This window comes from Parambassis ranga, chromosome 8, assembly GCF_900634625.1.
Source record: "Parambassis ranga chromosome 8, fParRan2.1, whole genome shotgun sequence".
In the NCBI taxonomy this organism is placed as follows: Eukaryota; Metazoa; Chordata; class Actinopteri; family Ambassidae; genus Parambassis; species Parambassis ranga.
Window position 1 is genome coordinate 16126002 of NC_041029.1, and position 16164 is coordinate 16142165.

Here is a 16164-nt window from a genome sequence, read left to right on the forward strand (position 1 = left end):
CACACGCACGTTCACACTCAATCCAGCTTAACCCAGGCTTGTTTGTTGTCCTCCAAACCGCTAGGTGGCGCCTCGTAATATACAGAGTCTTTTCAGGCCGCGGTAGGGCCGTGTGCGCATGCGTCATGCGTTTTAAAATTGTTTTTTTTTTTGTCCCATGTCGCAGTTTATTCCTTTGTAGCACTGTGGGAAATAAACTCGGGGCAAAGCTGTCGTAGTTCGACGGTTGTTTACATGCAGCTTTTGTACGCGACCAGGACACTGCCCCTGTGAACTAGGAAGTATCATGTCGCTAGCAGGATTCACTAGCCGCGTTTGCATTCAGACCTGAGCCAGATGTAAGCCAATCCAGCTAGATCCACCTCCGAGAGGTGGATTGAAATCAATCCGGCTAGAGCGGGATTCGGGCCATATCTGGATTCTAAACAACGCAAATACGGATTGTGTGAACAGACTGGGGAGAGTCAGATCTTTATTGAATCCGGATTGCTTTGAAGCCAGATACGTTCAGACCTATTTTCAAATCCGACTATTGCACGCACATGCTCAATCCGGCTCAATCAGGTGTTGCATCCTAAAATTGCGTGATGGTTTTTTGCTGGTTGTGTTTTGTTCGCCCCTTTAATCCCTTCAGAAATGGGGAATCGGCCCGTTTAGCCCCCTGACCCACTCCCACAGCACATGTTCATAGCACAATGGAGACATTGAGCAGAGCGATCATCCCCCTGCACCCCCTCGTACCCATAAATGTTCCACATGGTTCAGCTTAGAATCCTTCAATTCACTCCGCTCTGATCTGATCCTGTTAACTGTCGGTCCAAATGTTGACAATAAAGATGTCAGACAGGACCCGAGCCGAGATAAATCACCTTCAAGAAGACGATGATGTGCACACAAGGCCTCTTCAAGCAGTCACAGACTTCACTTGAGAAAGTCACACATCAATTCAAGCTCTGCTGTGAACACACACATGACAAAAGAAACTCTCAGCTTCTAGCTTACATGCCCTTTCTGTGCTTGGCAGCGAAGTCTCAATCACACGATACCAAAATCCCTCACACGCCGGACCAGCTAAACATGATCGACAGCTCCTCTGCTGAATTCTTTCTTTTGTGCAACTCCGGCTCTTTTTAAGCCCCAGACTTTATGAGAAGAGTCATGTGAAATGTTAGTAAAACAGACTGCACTTCAGATACAGACCAAAGTTCAAATAAAACAGATCCGTTTGTAGTCTGAGTGGCTATAAATCACCCGGGTCCATGCTAAATATTTTCTCTGACCACAGCCTGGTGACATGTAAGTGATGTTCAAACCCAGCGGTCTATTTAAAGGGTTTGGGTTCTGTCTTTCTTCATGTTTAAAGATGTGTACAAATTCAGCCAGTGAGGTTTTTAGGAATGCGTTTGTCTGGGCACGCGTCAAACATAAAACCAGACCAGAATGCAGCACAAAGCTGCACAACAAGGTTCTGCTTCTTGCAGGACTAGACCGTGGACTGCATCACCGGGTGAGCTAAATGCTAACATGCTGGTCAGCTTAGGTACACTTTCACAGTCACGATAGCTTTGTTTCACCACACAGTAACCTCTCAGGCTAAAAACAGCAATCCAAAACACTGCAGCTCCTAAAATGTCCACTAGAGGATGGCTCCGAAAAATGAGTCAATCCAACAGACAGGCGAATATTTTGAAAACTCCATGCATACATTTTTTTTCCAGGATAAGCAGGAAAGCCAGGACCTAGGGGGGATACCAAGACATTCCTCTGCTACCCAAAACATGTAATCCCTCCTGTGTGTCCTGTGTCGGCCCCAGGGCCTCCTCTCAGATGGACATGCCCGAAACACTTCAAACGCTCCCGGGGAGGCATCCGGGGGGCAATTTAAACCAGGGGCACAACCCACTTCAACTGGCCCCTCTCAATGTAGAGGAGCAGCAGTTCTACACTGAGCCCTTCATAGATGACCAAGCTCCTGATCCTGTCTCTGGAAGAGTTCAGCCACCCTGTGGAGTTGCTGGATTCTATAGCTTTGTTTTGATCACAATAGAAAGCAGGGTGACAGGTGAAAGCTATCACTGACTGCTAGCGTTCTTCCCACCTCAGCTTCACGCTTGCTCTACCTCTTTGCCCATATTTGGATTAACCTGGCATCAGCTACAGCCAAAATGGCACCCATGAACTTTAAAACCCTTCAGCAAAAAATGGGTGACAGAATTAAAGGATTGTCGATCTGAGTTTTACACTAAGCCAACAAAGCTAATTCTAGCTGGCTACCTATCAATCATAACAAGGTCTTTAATTGATTACAGAATTTATTCAATTAAATTCTTCCTTGGGCTGATGAGGCCACTGAAAGTTAGCGGGTTTGCTAGCTAATGTAGAGTCATTAAGAACCTGAGTGGTCGTGGTAGTTTAGCCCAGGGAGTTTGGATAAACCAGGTTCCATTATCAGACAATAACTAGCACACTAAACAGATCAATGTCTCATCAGTTTTCTAGCATGCTAATAGTCGCTTTCTAAGGCTGTTTGATGAATTTTTACCACAACCAAAGCACCTGAAAATCCCCCAAACGTGACCTTTGGTTCAGCCTCTGGTGCTTTAACACAAACTGTGCGAATGTATCTCACCTCACAACACTGTGTTTTCAGTGTGTTACTGTACATGTCGAGCATGTGTGTGTTTCTTTGTACAAGCCTGTACTTTTTCTGGTCCATATGTGAGTGAGGTGGGTTTGATTAGAGGGTGGCGCTGCAGTGTTCCCCTCGGGCCGGTTCGCCCTGTTATTTTCCCCTCGTCAGCCCGTGCTCTGCGCAGGGAGGGTGGGTCCGTGACCTCCCTCCCACGCTCAACCACCACGAGTGAGGGAGGCACCCGCTTCACACAACCCCTTCTTAAGTCGTTGCAGAGGAGCGGCTGTGTTCGCAGGGCGCCCCCCCACCACCAACGCACCCTCGCCCCTCAGACCTCTACATCCCCTGGCAGAACACCACATTTCTCATGAAACCCCACGCCTCCATCCTGATCCCTCCACTCTCTCCTCCTCCATCTGGACTCATGGAAGTCATCAAAATCGGTGAATATGTGACACTGAAACTAGGTCGATGTAAACTTTTAGAGGTTCAGGATCACTTCCCTGTAACTTCTTGACCTGCAGCTGATAAGCCAAAGAGACAAAAAAAGAGGCCAAGCGGTGACACAAGCAGTGCATCTTACGGGCTTTCTTTGGCATCCTGTCTCTTCCTCTGGGTCATTTTCTTGCCGTCTCTCCCCTCCCTGTTTCCCACCACAGCATTCAGAAACCCTGGAAGAAAGGCCCCACCGTAAAACAAACAGCCTGGGGCCTTGTTTGGTCGGGCCGCCCTGTGAAAGGCAGAGGAGGGAGCAGAGAGCAAAAATGCAACTGGGATGCACACAGTGGAGAAAGTTTGAGGTTTTTTCTAAGGTTCATTCAGCTTTAAGAGATCTAAAACACTACTGGACAGTAGAGAGCCATCAGCACAGTGATGCCAAAACAACTCTGCAGTCTGACGCATCCAGTCAAAGTCTCTCTGACTGTAGGACAGGATTCAGAGTCGACAAAACTCCAGCTTCAGGTATCACCACGGTGACTGCACTGGACTCTTAACTGAGGCCATGTCGAACGTCACACTAAAAGTGTGTTACCTTTGGCCCAGTTCAGTTCAAATGTGTTTCTATAACATCTTTTACAATCTCTCAAACTCTCTGGGCTTCATAGAAACCCAGAGCCAGAACCCCCAAACAATCAACGTCTATGACATTTTGCCACCTCAGCTGTTCCGACATGTTGCTCAGTAAGCGAAAGTAAAAGACATTAAAAAAAAAACAACCGTGGGTCTCTTTGCTTACTGACTCTAGGTTTTTGTCATTGTGGTGTTTTTTCACATCTCTGGGGGGCAGAAGATGACACACAACAAGCCACTGATGATCTTTAAAGGTTAGCAACTGTGGGTGATTTCAGCTCTTTGTTAGCAAAATATCAAACAAATCATCATCTCCAACACAAGTTTATGGAAGTCCAGCTGCTTCACAGTTTTCATGTCAGGCTATCGTGTAGGTTCATACGAAAAAACACCTTTAAAAACAAAAATAACAGAACAACAAGTTAAATCCACCAGCATGTCGAACATTTCTGAAATTAAGCCGCACAGTTGTATCGAGGAGAGGATTTTGGTTTGTTTTTCCAGCAGAACATAATGTAAATATTAGTTTATGGAAAGGATTTTTCCATTTTCTTCACTTCCCTCACTTCAAATGGACGAAAATCAGGTCAGCTCTGGTTTCATCCATCATTTATTTAAACACACAGCCCACGGTCAGTCTGAACATTCCTGCCACAGCAGTTCCCACACTGCAGAGCTGACATATAGGAAGCACTAAAATACCCTTTTACTAAAGAACACTTTGAAAACGCTCCTCCCACATGCTGTCTGAGAAACACTCCAAACAAAGATGATGATGGAGATAAAGGCAAAAATCAGCATCCCTTCACCTGAGCTGAACTGTTCACACGATCACACACAGCAGTAAACAACAGCAGGGAAACAGACATTAAAAGCACACAGATATACGTAGGAGAGAACAAAGGTCGGGTGCCAGCCTCGCCACCTTCAGACACAAACCACAGAGTCAAAAGGCACGCTGTTGATCTGCTGTCTGTGAGAACTGTGGCTGAAAGTCGTTCTGTGACTGAATCAGAGACGTAAATCTGGGTCAAACCCCACCTCGCCTTGGTCGTGCCCCCACAGTTTCTGCAAGCTACACACACACAGTGGCTCTGAGTCTCAGTATTTATCAGATGGAGCCGTTCCCACCGTGTTCCTGCGCCTCATCATCATCAGCGTCACTTATTAGTTCTGGATGTTTGACTGTCACACACAGATTCCCACCGTTCACTGTAATAATAATAAAAACGTCTTCTCTGCTCCTCATGTTGGGATTGGAGGTATTAATAGGAGGAAACACGAGGCCTGTTAACATCCCAGCTGTGATGATGGGAATCCAAACACGGGCCGAGGTTACATCACGTCAGGCTTCATGTTTTGACACCATTCAGAGCAGCGATCTGTTTCTCGTCCTGCGTATCCCATTGTTTCTCCACGGACTGAGCATTTGTCATTACAGTTTGTTTAACCATGTAATCCCCATATTTAGCAGAGCGAAGCTCCTGTCGTGTTATACGAGCTGCGCTGACATAAGCCAGAAGAAGTGGTAGAGGAGGAGAAACACGGCCTGTTTGCTGACTTAGCTTATCAGGAATCACTATCGATATGAGACCAGAGGAGCCTGCAGCCGTGCATGCTCCAACCTGCCAGCTGTGAGTGAGCTTTCATTATAACATCCTCACAGCAACATGAAGCGTTGTTGTGCAGTATGTATATTTACACAACATGACTTCTGTGTGTATTTTCCCTCATCTCTTTTTCATTTATTACATTTCACAACAAATGAATTGATTTATTTTCTAGACAATTAAAATAATTGAGATAAAAAACACTAAATATGAGCAGTTGGAATTTAGCTAGCTATAGTTAGCTATAGTTATAAATAATAGTAGTAGTAAATTAGCAGATATAAACAACTGAAAATGTGTCTAAATAAGCACTAAATTATTAGATAGAAATAATGTTAATATTTAGGAAAGAAATCAGCGACACTATCAGATAAAAACAGCTGAAACATCCTGCTAAATAACATGTAAACAACTGAAATGGCAACAAATAATGGATATAAACACTAACTCAATAGAAACTAATGAAGATAGAAGTTCCTGTGAAACATCTGTCATGAAAAGTTGTATTTAAATGCAAACTAAAAGGTTTTAAGGGTTAACACATTAAAAACCGTTACCAGCAGTCTGACAACAAATTACTATGGTCTTCAACAGTGACAGCGCTGTCAGCTGACCTGACAGCCCACTGTTTACCACAGACCCTGTGTGTGTGTCTGTGTGTGTGTGAAGGTGCACTGGAGGACTGAACGTCTTCACAAGCAATAGAGTGATATGTATGAAGTCAGTGGAAATGTTTGTCCCTGTGGCATTCATTTAAAGTTAGGAAACAATACAACACACACACACTCACACACACACACACACTAACACTCACTCACACACACACACACACACCCTTCCTTTCAGACTCAGGCGTCAGGAATGTGGCTGCAGGCTCCACAGCCGTAATGAGCTTTGCTGCACTGGAACACTTTCAGAAACATGTGGAGTTATGTAACTGAAGCTCTGACTGTTTTAATCATCACTGTTTAGATAAAAGTTGTATCGAGAGAAAAAAAAAAAAAAAAAAAAAAAGATTGTGGTCACTTTTTTTGGCAGGAGGGACCATCAAATAAGAGCAGCGATGAAGGACGTCTGACTCCAGAGGAGAACATGAAGCCAAACAGAGACAGAGAAGAGTCCCTTTGCTGCGTCTCCATGGTCCCACATGTTTTTTTCTCCAGACTTGGACCTGTTCCTGAACAAACAACGCCCCCCCCGCCTTTGTCTCGCCTTGACCCTACAACCCTTCTGCTGCACACACACACACACACACACCCCTCCAGATATCACACACAATGACACAGCTGCAACCAACGTTGGAGTCACCATTATAGCATCTATATATCCATCTAATTTCAGTACTAACATAGAAAAGAATTCACAACAATACTAATACCTGCTAATGCTAATGCTAATGCTAACATCAACACAGCTACAAAGCTACCACGCTAATGATGCAAAACACCAAAACAGGTAAATAAACGTGCTAGCAGGTAGCTAGGTGCTATCGCAGCCAGCATTAATGTGGATTAACGCCACCTACTGCCAGGAAACAGTAAGGTAACGAAAGAGAAACCTTCATCAGTACTTTCACTTCTGTGTTGAGTACATCGTGTCCACACAGAGCATCAAACGTTCTCGTGTGATGGTGACACATGTCACACGTACTCACATGGAAACTGGCCTCAGGAGAAGACTGTACCCGTTTATGTTTGGGAAGTCCTCTTATTACAGAAAAAAGTGCAGTTTGTGCCCCGTCACCCCGTGTCCCTTCTTTATGAGAGGGAGGAGGAGGAGAACATGGAGTTTATATCTACAGCTGGGAGGTCAGCTTTCCTCTGGGACAATGTGAGGATATGAGTGTTTGATGACAAGTCACGATAAGAGACTCGGTGTGTGTGGAGGGAGGCGAAGGGCAGCGGGTACAAGGGCAGGCCCGTCTTTATTCAATCTTCTGCGTCCGAGGAGTCATTGAAGGGTTTTATTCCTATTTTATCCTCTATTTAATGATGAAGCCATGAGCGCCTTTTCCACTGAGAAAGATTAAGTTTTCCAAAGATGAACAGACCTGCAGCCGTGTTCTTGCCTGACATGTTTCATTGTGCTCCTTTTCCCTCTTTTGTTTCTGTCTCTCGTGTGATGACGAAGATCAAGCCTTCAGTGCTGACTGCGTCACAGTGAGGGGAAACCAAACGCGGTTTCCTGCTTTCTCATTTCACGTCATTTGTTGTGGACATAAAGTCTAAATAAACCGGCAGCCCGAGTGTTTATACGCGTTCTGAGGACTCTCTCTGCTCCTGGTCGACCTCAGGCCACAGCTCTTCAAACTATTTACACTCTGTGGCTTCTACACCCAGACACCACCTGCCACAAGCACCAAAGGATTCTGATGAATCTTTAAACGTACGAGCCTTACGGTATGTACCTGCCCTTGTTTCCGCCACATTCACAGGAAATAAAGAGGGCTCATCAGTGGCCAGAGAAGCCATGTGTTTCCTGAAACCGGCACCAATAATGAGCAAACACATCCTTCTGTGGACATTTTATCAGCTCCCAGGGCCCACATCAAGGCCTTGCACTGTCCCCCCAAACAATGGGCTCAGGAATCCAGCTCTCCACTCTACAAGACATCAGGCAGTCATTTAGATAGCTGTATCTGTCTCTGTCTAGACACACGAGGCCTGTCGGTGGTATCACTTGTTGAGACAATGCAGGGTTAATTTCTATTCAAGTGATTCGGGGCACAAAGACAAACACTGAGCTGGAAACGGGGAGTTTAACATTATTAGAGGGGATTTCTCTATCTTATCTATCCATGATCTGAAAGCAGGTCGTCTTTGCAGAAGGTAAAACATTCACAAAACACACACACTGTAAACAGAGCTAGAGTGGGATTCGGGCCGTCTCTGCATATATCTGGATAGTTTTCAATCCACCTCTCATAGGTGGATCTAGCTGGATTGGCTCACATCTGGCTCAGGTCTGAACGCAAATACGGCTAGTAAATCCCGCTAGCTATACTTCCGGTTCACGGGGACAGTGTCCAGGTCGCGCACAAAAGCCGTATGTAAACAACCAACGAACTACGACAGCTTTGCCCCCGAATTTATTTTCCACGGGGCTACAAAGGAATAAACTGCTTTATGAACCGAAAAAAACGAAGGAACGAGCGACACGGGACAAAAAAAACGCACAACACATGGAGCAGCATAGCAGCTAATGACTGCAATGGTGCATTTAAAAGTTAAAAGGAAAAACTAATCAAGAACGGTTCATTTGGTCATAATATAATGACCCATGGTTACATTCATGAAACATGTGGACATATAGACGAAGACTTTTACTTTCATTGCTTTCAAACATAGTTTGATTAGAAATGCAGGAAATCTGTGGCTGAGTGGGCGACAGAGGGTCAGAGGGTCGAAGCTGATGCCCGCGCAGCAGAGAAGGGGTGAACATGACTGTCAGCTGGACAAACTGCAGACAAAAGCCAGATATGTGTGTGTGTGTGTGTGTGTGTGTGTTTGCAGCCAGCTTCCACCATCATGAGGGGATTTTTAGGATCAAATGTATCAGCACAAAAAAATCTCTGGGGGTCAAGAGACACCCACGCCATTCCACCCCGTCACAGACGGAGCGAAACTAGTAAATAATGACTTCCTGTAAAAAATGCACTGCAAGTGGTGCGACTTCCTTTCATTTCCCTCCTCATCTTTCATCTGAACCCAGCAGAGAATGAACCAAATCCCAGAGCAAGAAACGTTTTGGGTCATAATTAGCTGGACTGGCCCCAGACAAGTTAAAGGAGGAGGAGGAGGAGTGGGAGTGGGTGTGGGTGGGTGGGGATGGTTAAAGTGGGGCCTCTGAGTGGCTATTTTAGAGTCATGGATCGCAGGGTGGGTAATGCTAAGGTCTGCTGCTTACTGTAATCTTCTGCAAAGTGAGAATGCTTGTGTGGTTAACCAGCCATCACTGTCTGAGCTGCTGCTGCTGCTGCTGCCGCCTCAGACCATCCGACAGCGATGTGAAGATATGTAGTAAAACAGGAAGCAAAGACGATCAGCGTGAGGACTTGGTGACATCAGAGAGCATCCACACTATCTATGCTTTAGCTCCACGGATGCATCGGGTGCAGCAGTTCATCCATATTATTTCTTCATGTGCTATATATAGTATTGGAATGCGGCCAGCTTCCCTCCTCCTGCAGTGATGCAACTTGTTGTCTGGACGCAAACAGGCTTCCAAAACACTTTATGACAGGACGACGGCGTCGTGGGGAAAATAAGACACACCCACCTCAGAGCGGACGCCGTTCCAACAGCCCTCAGTCCTGCAGGATGACGGCGCAGACGCCAGGAAGGGGGCGCTCACTGTGTGACAAAAAGAGACGCATGTGTTTATATATACGTCTTCATTTATATCTGTAATATATTACATTTATTCCTCCCATGTGCATGTCTGGCTGTCAAAGGCTATTAAATGTCAGCTGACGTTTTTCCTCTGCAGTCACGCTGTGAGGATGGTTTCGCTAAAGGGTTACGACCTCAAAACAAAGAAAGGCATGCAGTGTTTGAGATGACCAAAGACAGCCAGGAGCACAGTGTGTGGACACCCTTTAAATAGTTTTAATGGCAGCCTGGAACAACGAGGAGGAGGAGGAAGGTGAGGAAGAGGAGGCCACCGTTCCCTTAACTTTTGACTGAGCTGTTTGGGATCTGGCCTCTCAAATAACCGTAATGTTGACCCACTAGCAGCAACAAGGTCCGTCAAGGTTACACACACAAAGCTTAGTTAGTACTGAAATCAAAACAAAACAAAAGAACACAGAAGTGTAAGAAATGCCTCAATTTAGAGCTTCGTCCATTAGCGTACATCCAAAAAACTAGCTTAAAATCTATGCTAGCAACTATGGAGCCACAGAGCATGCTAACAACCTTTCCTTGTGGTGTTACATTTATATCATTTTAACACATACGCAGGTTCTGGGATGCTATCAATGTTTAGCATAATGTTAGCAACTTTGTCCTTAAAAGGTAAAAGTATCCTTATAGTGAAATTATGTACACATGATAATATATAAGCTAATCCTCAGACACCTCACTTACTTTCTGTTGTTTTGCACTTAGCTTAGCATTTTTAGAATAATACCTACATATACATTCACATATATTCACGACATGCAGAGGTTGTCAAAACCCAAACAGCTTAGATAAACACACTTGAGTGATATCCAAAGACCGAGGAACTCGGTCTCATGTGTCGTCTTTCTCAAACTGTGGCTAGCTAGCTCGCCAGCTAGCAGATTTGGCTATAGCTTCTGTAGTGTTTTTAACTGTGCTGGACTTAAAAATAACTAAAATAAGGATGACGTCTCTGCTTCGAGACAAAACAGCACATTTATTTTTGACCGCAGGAAATGAGGTTTAACGTGAAGAAGCCCAGATACGATGGGGCTTACAGGAAATGCATCACCAGGAAGAAAAAACAGGAAACTTTAGCTCGATAATGCTGCATGTTGATTACTGAGTCAGGAAAGGTGTGTGTCTTTATGTTCTGGTCACATTGTGTCACTTTTTGAAATCGACCTCACCTCCATGTCTCATATGTGTTGCTGATATATTTCCGTAGGCAGCTGACACATTTTGATAATTACATGTGAGAACACAGCCAAGTGTGAGGTTTCGTATTGTACAAAAGCAAACACCTACTCCACCCAGAAACTTAGGTCTGAGCCTTTACGACTAAAATGCTCTGTCGCACAGAGCTTGGCGATTCTGGAACGGCTGCATTTATTTGGCTTCTGGCACCTCGTGTGAAACTAAAAGCATCGATGCCTCATAAGTCTGCAGGCACCCTTTGAGGAAATATGCTGCATAAAAATAGACCCAGCCTTTGTGCTGTGGTTCACGTTGCCTTTTAATTCCACAGGTGCATCGGCCTCTTTCACTCAATATGTGTTTGTGCCATTACTGTGCCATTACTGTGTAAGTGTCTGGTACTAAAGAGTAAGCATGAACACATGCATGTGACTTTCAGTGTGACAGAAAGGAGGACGATATTCTCCTCAACATATCTTTGATCCGGGGCCACCCTCAGACTCTCTACAGGCCACAGTTTCCTGAGGAACTACCCAGGTCACCACTCGCAGAAACGTTCAGCCAGTCGGTCTAAGAGCACAGGGTTCACTGCTTCCTCACAGCTTTTCACAGCAGCAGGGTTCATACCTTTCTGCAGCAGAGGAGGAAAATGAGAGCTTAATATTGTGAAAACTTTAGAAACTCTGGTACATTGACGATGGCCTTCACTGTATGCTAAAAAGCATTTGAACGAATTTCTGGACCAGATCAGGAGAACCAGGGATTATGTCAGGATGTAGTCCACACATGCATGTAGCTTGACCCTGGTTAGGTCCTGGAAGAGCGGCATCTGCAGATCCAAGCTAGCTTTTTTTCTCTTGCTTTCAGTGTTGGTGCTAAGCTAACCTTTACAGGCTGCTAGCTCCAGTTTTAGATGTGTGTTGAATGCAGAGCAGGAGGGGACGTACAGTTTTAAGGGCCTCCAAAGTTAGTGGGTCAAATATTTAAAGCTCGCCAAAGACCAAAGATCTGGGGGGGGGACTGCGGGTCTTGGGAGACTCATGACCGATGACCTGCGTCTTGGAGGAGCAGATTTCCTATCACGCTACAGTCTGCATGGCCTCTGCAGGAGAGGCTACATGTGGAGTCCAGACTCGGCTGCTCTGACCAGAATGTGTGAATCCCAGCAGTGCACATGGCGGCAGGGACTCTGACTGGCTCTGATGGCTGGAGGCAGGATCGTCTCATTAAAAGCGCCGGTATCCAAACAGAACCGAAACCCAGCTCCCCCGAACTTCCTGCTTAAGCTCTGCAATAAAGCCTCAGATTTAAACAAACCCATCCTGTCTGATCTCTAAACCTCATCAGCCTGGACGCCACGGCGATCTGTTTACAGTGACTAAGAGCAGAATCAGCCCAACACTGGGCATAAACATGTGACTCACAGCGAGGGCGGTGGGGAAAGTGGATTGGAGGATAATTAGCTTGAATTGATACAAGACGAGGACACTGGAGCCGCTTCCAAGGAGCAGACACCGAAGCGCTGAATCTCCAGGGCTAATCATGATCACGCTAACAGCAACCATGTGTTCAAATAAATGACCTTCTGCAGCAATGACACGGCTCCGCTCATGTTGGACAGCTCATCATAATAAACAGCAGAGTGGGGTAATCACATCACTTTTCCAAGGAACAAAAAAAAAAGCCACAATACGGCTGCTTGGATGTTTCCCCTGATGACCTGATGGAGAGTTTATTTAGAGGCTGAGGTGCAAATATTCTCATGCAAGTCCTCATGGGAAGAATACACCCTTTGTCTCCTGCCTTGGTTTTACGGTGGAATACCTATAGGCCCCGTTCACACTGGAGAAAGTCAATCCCGCTAGAGATCCAGATCGCCTTCAGTAACGTTAGTAGTAAGTAACGTTCAGACCTATTTTTCACACACGTGTCCATGCTCAATCTGGCTTAATCCAGCTTGTTTGTTGTCCTCCAAACCACTAGGTGGCACCTCGTAATATACAGAGTCCGTTCAGGCCATGGTGGGACCACGTGTGCATTCATCATGCGTTTTTTTTTGTCGCTCGGTTTTGGTTCTAAAAGCAGTTTATTCCTTTGTAGAAAGCAAAGCTGTCATAGTTTGACGGTTGTTTACTTACGGCTTTTGTACGCGACCCGGACACTGTCCCTGTGAACCCGAAGTATCATGTCGCTAGCTGGATTTGCGTTCAGACCTGAGCCAGATGTAAGCAAATCCGGCTAGATCCACTTCCAAGAGGTGGATCGAAATCAATTTTCTACTGTCACAGCAAACTTTGTACACCGCTAGAATTTAAATTTTGTCAGCCCTCAAGGGCCCCCATCTGGCCCTTGGTCCCAAGCAGATACCTGCCTTGCCCTTTGGTACGCAGCACCTATGCTAACAGCTAGCGAGCTAGTTCAAGTAAATAAAGAACATATTTAATAATCCATAAATGAGGTTTTCTCTCTGTTGTTTCTGGAAGACTTTTATCAGCTCTGTTTTATTCCTGCTCTCGTTGTTTCATTAGTTAAAAAAAGGCTCGGTAACTTTCCTAAAACATCAGGACATGGTGCAGTTTTTAGCACAGAGCCTTCATGTTTGTCGCCGTCTATTTTCAGCTGCAGGTTAATGCAGAGCAGCTGGACAGAGGGACTGAAAACAAATTGCATGATGAATGAACGTGAGCGAGCTGACTCACTGCTGTGCGTTCAATCAGTTAATGGACATTAACGAACGTCTATGTGAATAATATGACATTATTCAGCACAATTAAATCCATTCATCATTGATTTATATAAACAGAATGATTCTGCTTTCATGGTCACGTTCAGCGGAATATTCCGGTCGTCTGGTTAAACTTTTCATTTCTCAACCCGCTCTTTTTAAAAGAATTAGTTGACATTGGCCGTGACATCAGTCTGTGTGTGCACGGAGTGTGAGTGTGTGTGAGTGTGTGTGTGTGTGATTTAAGCTGCAAAGTGCAGCAGGAACTCACACAAATTAATATGAGCGTGAAGTCTGCAGACCTGAAATAAGCTTCATGTGTGTACAGAATGTGTGATCGTGTTGCATGCACACTTTACGACAGTGTGTGTGTGTTTAATAGGTTCCAGAGGCAGAACATGTGTCAGCCAACTTAAACACAACAATATTGTGCAATATAGTTCCTGTATTAATGGGTTTATCCAATGCCAAAGTCAGACAACCTGTTCTGCTGGTTGTGTGTAACTTTCACACACATTTCTAGCACAAGCCCCACACACACACACAAACACACACACACACACACACTGCTTAAGATGATCAAAAACTCTGCATGTAAACCACAGGTCTTCCTCATCTCCTCCTCATTACAGTTATTAGACCGACACAGATCTGATGCTTCAAAGTAGAAGCACGAAGCTTCTCTCTCTCTCTCTCTCTCTCTCCTCTGCTTTTTATGGCAGACTCACATGAAACCGGAGAGGGAATAACAATACTTTTGGTTTCAGTTAAGTACAGGATCAGTGAAACATACCCTGCTTGGCCTCTGTGATGGTCTGGCTGAGCCAAACGGCCTGCCTGGTTCCCCCTGCGCGGGCCCACACCACGCTGGCTCGCTGGCTCGTAATGACGGGTTTCTGCTGGGCTGTTTTTGGATCCTCCATGAAACAATGTACAGATTAGGAAAACGTGTCTGTAACATAAGCAGAGAGACGAGAGAGGAAGTCAGACTTCATGCTGCACGGTATCTTCAGCTTCTTTGTTATGTTTAGCAAGTCAAATATTTTCCAAAGCGCCGTGGAGCAGTCGTAAAAACGCTGCCTTCAGTGGGGGGGTAGATAGCTCTGTCATACGTTCAGTGAAAAATCATGATTTAACACAGGAACATGATTATTTAACTGGTGCCAGATAAACAATGCAAAAACAGATATCTGTATTTATTACACAGAGAACCGAGGAATTCCAAGAACACACTGCACATGGACACAGGCAGCACAGACACAGGCAGCACAGAACAGACACAGGCAGAACAGACAGGCAGCACAGACACAGGCAGCACAGAACAGACACAGGCAGAACAGACACAGGCAGAACAGACACAGGCAGCACAGAACAGACACAGGCAGAACAGACACAGGCAGCACAGAACAGACACAGGCAGAACAGACAGGCAGCACAGACACAGGCAGCACAGAACAGACACAGGCAGAACAGGCAGGCAGCACAGACACAGGCAGCACAGAACAGACACAGGCAGAACAGACACAGGCAGCACAGACACAGGCAGCACAGAACAGACACAGGCAGCACAGACACAGGCAGAACAGACACAGGCAGAACAGACACAGGCAGAACAGACAGGCAGCACAGACACAGGCAGCACAGAACAGACACAGGCAGAACAGACACAGGCAGCACAGAACAGACACAGGCAGAACAGACACAGGCAGAACAGACACAGGCAGCACAGAACAGACACAGGCAGAACAGACAGGCAGCACAGACACAGGCAGCACAGAACAGACACAGGCAGAACAGAGAACAGACAGGCAGAACAGACACAGGCAGAACAGACACAGGCAGCACAGAACAGACACAGGCAGCACAGACACAGGCAGCACAGAACAGACACAGGCAGCACAGAACAGACAGGCAGAACAGACACAGGCAGCACAGAACAGACACAGGCAGCACAGACACAGGCAGAACAGACACAGGCAGCACAGACACAGGCAGCACAGACACAGGCAGAACAGACACAGGTTCTAGCCATGCAAGACAAAAATAAGTCAGTAAGCCGAGGAAGGAGCAGCCTGTCCATGATCTGTCACTCAAACATTATGCACGTCCTTCCTGATGTGTTATTACAATATGACATAAATATTCTGAACAGAACTGGGAAATTCAACAGTGAAGCCAGTGCCTTTAACAAAGTAGATACATGTACGCATGTAGCAGACTTTAAGCTTCATGCTAAAGGAGTTAGCATGTTGATCGAGGCAGTCTTAGTAAAAGATGTGCATAAAAGGCACCCTCACTGTTATGTGTTAAGTTCAGGTGGGCCAACAAATGCAAAGAAAAGTGAGATTTATTCCAAATAAAGCCCAAACATCCCTCACAAAAGGTCCAGGAACAAGCTAACAAAAAGCCAAAATGGCACAGGAGGAAAGAAAACATGAACAAACCATAAACTCCAGAAACACTGGAGGTGTAGGAACAGGATGACCACAGAGTACACACTGACACACAGAGGGGAGCAGGACGTAACGAGACACAGGTGACAACAAT

General features: G+C 45.6%; 1 long non-coding RNA gene across 1 annotated transcript in view; it reads right to left on the minus strand.

The window, feature by feature from the left end:
- LOC114440377 (uncharacterized) overlaps nt 1–7061 on the minus strand; it is a 34535-nt gene extending 27474 nt beyond the window's left edge. Inside the window, exon 1 of the long non-coding RNA XR_003671126.1 lies at nt 6968–7061. This is a non-coding gene — a long non-coding RNA (uncharacterized LOC114440377). The remainder of the gene's footprint in view (nt 1–6967) is intronic.
- Between the last annotated feature and the right edge of the window lie 9103 nt (nt 7062–16164).